Source organism: Halichoerus grypus, chromosome 14, assembly GCF_964656455.1.
Source record: "Halichoerus grypus chromosome 14, mHalGry1.hap1.1, whole genome shotgun sequence".
Lineage (NCBI taxonomy): Eukaryota > Metazoa > Chordata > Mammalia > Carnivora > Phocidae > Halichoerus > Halichoerus grypus.
Genome location: NC_135725.1, coordinates 20,819,310 through 20,826,807, shown reverse-complemented (window position 1 = coordinate 20,826,807; position 7,498 = coordinate 20,819,310). Strand labels below are relative to the sequence as shown.

At 40.6% G+C, this 7,498-nt stretch overlaps 1 pseudogene; it reads left to right on the top strand.

The window, feature by feature from the left end:
* The first annotated feature begins 5,495 nt into the window (after positions 1-5,495).
* Positions 5,496-6,262, top strand: LOC118538036 (large ribosomal subunit protein eL8 pseudogene; annotated as a pseudogene).
* Positions 6,263-7,498: the final 1,236 nt, after the last annotated feature.

The following is a 7,498-nucleotide window of genomic DNA, read 5'->3' as shown; positions in this document are numbered from 1 at the left end:
TCTTGTTATTCCAGTTTCCCTGCTTTCCTTCTTTGAAAAGTGGCAACTCTAGAGTTCAATGCATTGAGAGATTTAGTTCATGTTAAATCAGCACAATTATCTTATGAAAATTATGCATCCGAAGTGGTTTGTAAGCACATTAGCTAATTCTCACATTACTCAAGAGGAAGTGTGTCAACCAGATGTACAGATAGATCTACGTTCAAATTTTCCAAGTACAAACAGTCACTTATCTGCATTTTTCATAGCCATGTTTGCAATTTTCTTTATTACTCATTAGTGATCTGAACTTCGCTTCTTTATGTCTCCTGGTAATGAAAGAATTTAAACACCAATATCTCCACCATTATGGAGTCATTCACGGTATGCCTATCTCTACTGAACTTTTTAAAAACTTTTATCTATTTCTTCCCTGATATATTTGTGAAAGTCCCATTATCATTATCCCCCTCTGCCAACAAACTCCATTTGCTTTTTGGCTATTATCTTTTCCTTGTCAGTCATAACTAATGGGGCAGAATCTTGTTTAATTTTTTTCTCGTCTATTCTATTCCTGTCATGCTTTTATTTCCCCCTACATATAGATCTTAAAATAAGTCAAAGGAACCAGTTCATTAAAAAATTATTTGAATGCTTCTCACAGCACACAGGCTTTCATTTGGGTGTCAGTTTAAATTCTTCATCTCATTCTTATTCTCCCAACTGGATCTTTCTCCCAGCACAGAGTACCAGGAAACTCTTTAAAATAATCATTCTTAAAGTCTGATACCCAATGTTATGATCTGTAAAACCAATTTGAATGATGGTCAGCCTTCAGTTAGCCATGGTAACTGGGGAAATATTGGCCTGTTATAATTAATTGAAAGCCCCTGGAAGGAGCCAGAATTCACATAAGGCACAGCTGTTTACCCTCCACCAAACCTGTTCCAAATGATCTGCATTTGAGAGGAGGTATCCTAAACTTTTCCATCTATTTTCAGTAGGCATGCTAATTAATACACAATAAATTAATCAAAGGGAAAGTGTTAGAAACAATAGCCAAAAAAGCAATAGAGAGTACTGACTCCAATTCTTAAAAGTGATTACTTCTTGGAAGGCATGCAGGTTGAATGGGAGAGAAAAAAGATGAAAGGACCTCAATTTCTACTGCATCCCCCTGTGTACCAACTTAATATTTTATAGCAAAGCATGTATTTTCTATAGATTAAAATGATATATAAGAAAAGGAACCATATGAAAAGTAATCACCTGTTTAAGTTAACTACCTATAGAAACAACTGTAAAAATGAATTAATTAATTGCCTATATAATTAGCTATTTCCAGCAAAACTATATATATCATCTAAAGTTATGGTCAAAGCACTATTTGTTCCCTGAATTAAATACAGCTATAATATATTTAAAATATATTAAATTTACATTTGTAATATATGAAGTATACTTAATATATTAAATATATGTGTTTTTAAGTCAAATATATCTTTTATACATATTGCATATTATGTTTTAGGACCTTTTATGGTTGAAGTCTGAAGAGGCCGTCAGCAGATTTCCAGATGCTGGTTCTACCCCAGATGTTTGGTTTCCACCTGCTCCATCTGAAAAAGAATGAACATGTGTATGCAGAGCATGTAAACCAGAAGCTCTGGACTTAGTAGTCCCAGGTTAAGCGGATCACTGGGATCATGCAAGAAACTGAAAAGAGGGATATGACAGTGAAAATGTATAAACTAAACAGAGATCTTCCAGTCCCTTTTCTGGTCACCTTTCAGAATGCTGGCAGGCAGACTCCTAACCTGCCCCATGTTAGCAAAAAAATGGAGAAATTTAGATGACCCAGCAAGAGTCAGAGAACCCCTGGCAAGGGCCACTAGTGGACAAAGCCCCATCACAACCACAGAGCTTCCATCAATCTTGAGTACCTTGTTCTCAAATATGACCAGTTTAGCCAGAGATCACCAGGATTCACAAGGACAAATAGGAAAGTCCAAATTCAAACAAACAGATAAGAAAAAATTTTTTTCTAACATAAAATAGAGAACACTTAAATAACCATAATAAATTTTTAGGACATTATAGAAATTCACATCCATAGAATAAGAATAGAAAGTTATTTTTAAAAAAGAAATGAGAGAATTTTTTAACGTTATAAATTAAAAACATGACAGGGAAAAAAATGAGTGATCTAAATTACTTAACCTCCTGTGTTCATTTGCTCAGAAAACAACTGGATGATATATTCTACCAAAATGAAAAAATAAACTAAAAATGAAGAGTACCTGTCAGATCATTTATTTTTGTCCTGATTTACATCTATTATCTATCTATCTATCTATCTATCTATCTATCTATCTATCTATCTATCTATCTATCATCTATCTAGTATTTTATATACTACCTTGCAGGAATGATGTTATACTTTCCATACTGTTTGAAAACTCATTTCTCTGGGTGCCTGAGTGGCTCAGTCAGTTGGCACCTAAGAGGGTCCCCTGCTCAGGGGGGAGTCTATTTGAGGATTTTTTCTCTCTCTCTCTCTCTCAAATAAATAATAAATCTTTAACATAATAATAATAATAAAACAAATAAGTAAAACTCATTTCTCTCGGGGTGCCAAGGTGCCTCACTTGGTTAAACGACTGACTCTTAATTTTGGCTCAGATCATGATCTCAGTGTTGTGAGATTGAGCCCCACATCGGGATGCACGCTGGGCATGGAGCCTGCTTAAGATTCTCTCTCCCTCTCCCCCTGCCCCGCTGCTCACCCACCCCCTAGCTTGTGCATTCACTCTCAAAAAAAAAAAAAAAAAAAAAACTCATTTCTGTCACAAAATAACATACCAACATCCTCTCATGGCAATAAATACAGATTTACAGGTTTTCAGCATTATGTTAAACCCTGTCCAGTAAGGCCTATAAGCATCATTGCATTCAGTTAATCCCAATTTCATCTACATACATGAGAAAATTATAGCCATATACATTATGAAAATGTTTTTAATTGGGCCTCCTGATGATTTGAATGTTTGAGGACACGGGGATCACAGCACTACCACTTGTCTATGACATCTATGGCCACACTCTGTAAACTACAACCTTGCAGGGAAAAACACGCCCATTAGCAACGGCGTAGGGATAAAAGTACCTCAGTCAAGTATGTCATTTACTCATCTATCAAATTCATTGAGGACCTACTACATGTCCAAGCACTGTGTACCTGCAGGTAGTAGGGTCCACAGGACAGTAAGGAACCATGAGCCACTTAGGACAGATGGAAGGGGAGGAGAAAGGAAAAAAGAGCTAAAATAATAACCAAAATGTACCTGTGTCAAACTTTTGTGACTTAGACATTTTATGAAGGGCCCACCCTGCTTGAGACTTGCCACACAGCTGCCCAAATAGACATGATACTCGCCAGACTTCCTCTCCTCCTCAGAGGAGCCCAAACCTGGGGGGAGACGTGCTACTGCTTGTCGTAAGGAGATCCCGCACCTCCACGGACTCAAGTAAGGACGTCTACAGCTCTTCTGTGAATGTGTTAGGGGCCATTGGTATAACCACTAATACCCTAGAAGGAATTTTTTTTTTTATTTGAGAGAAAGAGTGCACGAGAAGGGGGAAGGGGCAGAGGCAGAGGTAGAGGGAGAAGCAGACTCTCCGCTGAGCAAGGAGCCCCAGGTAGGGCTCCATCCCAGGACCCTGGGATCATGACCAGAGCCAAAGGCAGACGCTTAACCAACTGAGTCACCCAGGCATCCGGACTTTTTTTTTTTTTTTTTTAATTCTTCCCCGAATGTCACTATTCCCTTCTTCAGAAAAATTTTACAAAGTAAATTCAGGTGAGGGAGACCATGAGAGGAGAGGGGTGATAAGAGAAACTGTCTTATTTATAGTTGAGCTTTGGGAAAATGGTAAGTCAGACCTGATGACGGTCCCAAGACAAGATGCTTTGTACACATACTTCTCAGCAAGATAAAATGACAAGAACGACGCCTAACTCAGAAACACATGGAGCAAAAAGGGAAGCACTCCTGATTCACTAAAAAAAAAAAAAATAATAATAATAATAAGTTCTGGCAATTCTGTAAATTCATCCTGAAAATGACAATCTTATTTTGATGAGTGACAAATAACATCTTATGACTTAGAGCAGAAATTTATGTATATGTTCCCAGGATTAAATCACTCAGGATAGAACATTTGAGAATTTTTAAAGATTGCATCTCAGCCCCATGCTCCTCATTAATTAGGTTACTAGGTTTGACAGCAGGGTGCTTTGATGTTCTTCAGTAACGAAGGGGAAATTACACTGAGGTGTATCAGGGAAAGTGTGGGGCTACTCTGATGGATGTAAAATAGAAATTAGAAAATGTCATCTAAGCAGTAATAAAAAAAAAAATCCTGCCTTTCCATTTGAGTTATCTGAGAAAAAGACACTCGGATGATTAGAGCAGTATTTAAAGACTGACTGACTGGCGCGGTTTGAGAGCAGACAACATTTGATGATGATCATTTGAATTGAGATCATTCAAGGAGTGAAAATAACTGGCCATTGGAATCTGAGTTCAGTGCCCGCGTTTCAATCAATCAGTTAGTCAGTCAATAGACCCCACACTGAGCATTTCGTTTAACCCTTGCAAACCAGTTTAATCTTTACAAACTCATAAGCCAGGTTTAGTATCCCCACTTTAAAAGAAAATGAGGAAAATAAAATCAGGGAAATGAAATAAGTAATTTATTGAATGGGACAAACTCAAGAAAGAGCCCTTAAATACTACCAACTTTTCCTTTCCTGGCCCTTTGACCATACCTGAGGCAGATTCCATAGCTTTCCAGGCATTTTTGGTCATTAAAAGAATTTCAGTGTTAAGAAGTCCAATCCAGTCCAGGTGCCTGGGTGGCTCAGTTGGTTAAGTGCCCAACTCTTAGTTTCAGCTCAGGTCATGATCTTGGGGTCGTGGGATCAAGAGCAGAGTCTACTTGACATTCTCTCTCTCCCTCTCCCTCTGCCCCTCCTCTCTCACTCTCTTTCAAAATAAATAAATAAATAAAAATTTTTTTAAAAGTACAGTCCAAATCAAAATGTCAATATCTCAACTTCAAACTCACAACTTTCAATCTCTCAGAAGTTGTTGTTCTTTTTTTCCCCACAGAGATCACAGCAATGGGCATTTTACTTTTAATGCATTTTAAGTGAAAATTCTAAAACTGTTAAAGAAACCTGGCCATTGTAGGGAGTTAGGAAAGGACTGAACTGCTTGGCAAACTTTCGATGCCAATACAAGAATGTGGAGAGATGTTGGAGACATTTAAGAACTTCTCACCTCCTGCGCCGCTTATCCTAACCCACAATTTTACAGACATGAGTGAAGAGGGAAGGCGGCATGCTCTCTTTTCTTTTCCTCTGTTAATCCAGCTCCTCACCTACTCAAGGTCACCTTACCTCTTCCGTGGTCAACAGAAGCCAGTGGAGCTCTCTCTTCCAGCCATCCAAGATGCCAAAAGGAAAGAAGGTGAAGGGGAAGAAGGTGGCCCCAAAGCCTCTGGTGTGAAGAAGCAGGAGGCCAAGAAGGTGCTCAATCCCCTGTTCAAGAAAAGGCCCAAGAATTTTGGCATCGGACAGGACATCCAGCCCAAATGGCCCCTCTACATCCGGCTACAGCAGGCAAAGGGCTATTCTCTATAAACTTTACAAGTGCCACGATTAACCAGTTCACCCAGGCCTTGGACCACCAAACAGCTACTCAGCTGCTTAAGCTGGCCCACAAGTACAGACCAGAGACAAAGCAAGAGAAGAAGCAGAGATTATTGGCCTGGGCTGAGAAGAAGGCTGAGGGCAAAGGGAAGGTCACCACTAAGAGGCCTGTCCTTCGAGCTGGGGTTAACACTGTCACCACCTTGGTGGACAACAAGAAGGCTCAGCTGGTAGTGATTGCACATGTGATGGATCCCATTGAGCTGGCTGTCTTCCTGCCTGTCCTGTGTTGTAAGATGGGAGTTCCCTATTGCACTATCAAGGGCAAGGCCAGGCTGGGGTGTCTGGTCCACAGGAAGATCCGCACCACTGTTGCCTTCACATAGGTGAACTTGGAAGACAAAGGAGCTCTGGCTAAGCTGGTGGAATGTATCGGGACCAATGACAATGACAGATATGATGACATCCACTGCCCCTGGAGGCAATGTCCTGGGTCCGAAGCCGGTGGCTTGCATCGCCAAGCTGGAAAAGGCAAAGACTAAAGAACTGGCCGCCAAACTGGGCTGAGTGGACACTGTTGAATTTTCTGTACATAAAAGTAATAAAAAGTTCTCTTTCCAAAAAAAAAAAAAGAGAGAGAGAGAGACAGAGAGAGAGAGAAACAAGTGGAATAAGTGGTAAGGGAATAAAACTTCTTTTTTTTCAGTTGATGCTTTTTATGGTCCTCTTTTATGTCTAATGACTTTTGCAAAGCAGTCCTCAAATTCTGGCTCTTCTATGAGGTTCCTTATAAATTTTTCCAAGTCCTCTTCAGCAACCTCCCATTGGACCAATCTTCAGGGCAGGGGATGCAATTTCAGGCTGACCTCTTTTACTCCAGCTTAATTCCCACCCGCTGTCTGTAGACTTCATGCAATATCTTTCCATCAGGGCTGCCTCACCCCAGCAAACACTCCTCCCGGGCAGGGTCTTTCCAACAGAGTTCACTCCTGGCTATCCTGCCCAGAGTCCACTTGGTCTCTAGGAAACTAGGAAAGCTTGTCCAGCAAACAGGTAAAGTAGAGGTCTCTTCCTGTCTTAGTCTAAGTTCTCCAAAAGTAGGGCTGAACCCAGAGGCTTGCATGCAGGTGGTTTATGTACGGTTTTGATCCCAGGGAGCCAGAGAACAGGAGAAGAAGAAAGAAACAGAAGGAGGCAAAGCCACTACAGGTGTGTTTTATCAACTTGGCCCCCAAGAAGGACAAAGATGAGCATCCTATGAGGACAGACTACAGACCTTTATGAAATGCATCTCAGAGCTGGGGGTGAGGGAAACTGAGGAAAGTAGAAAGCATTTATCTATTGTCTCTCATCCCCCATTGGCCAAGTGGTGACCCCACTGGTGTTAACTCCCCAGTATTCCAAGCTAAGCACATTGAGTTCAGCACCATTTTATCAGAGAAGCCCCAGGGCAGGAAGGGGAGGCGATGCAGGGCAGGCCTGAGGCCTGGCCCTCTCTCACTATACCTGCAGAAAACAGCAGAAAATGGAGGAAGAGGTTAAGGGGCCAAGAGAATTCTGACGTGATGCCTAAAAGGGGCTCAACACACTGCCTCTAGAGCTCCCTCTCCTTTCCTGGATGTTAAGGGACAAAATCACAACTCTTATGCAAACATAAAATGAACGTTCATCAAAAATGGTCCTTAACTCATTAGCTAATGAGGGAACAGTTACAATGTTAGAACCAGTTCGAAGGAGAATCCAAAGTGCAGTTACAAATTAGGCTCTCGGGAATCTGGAATGAAAGGAATTTGAAGAATAGAT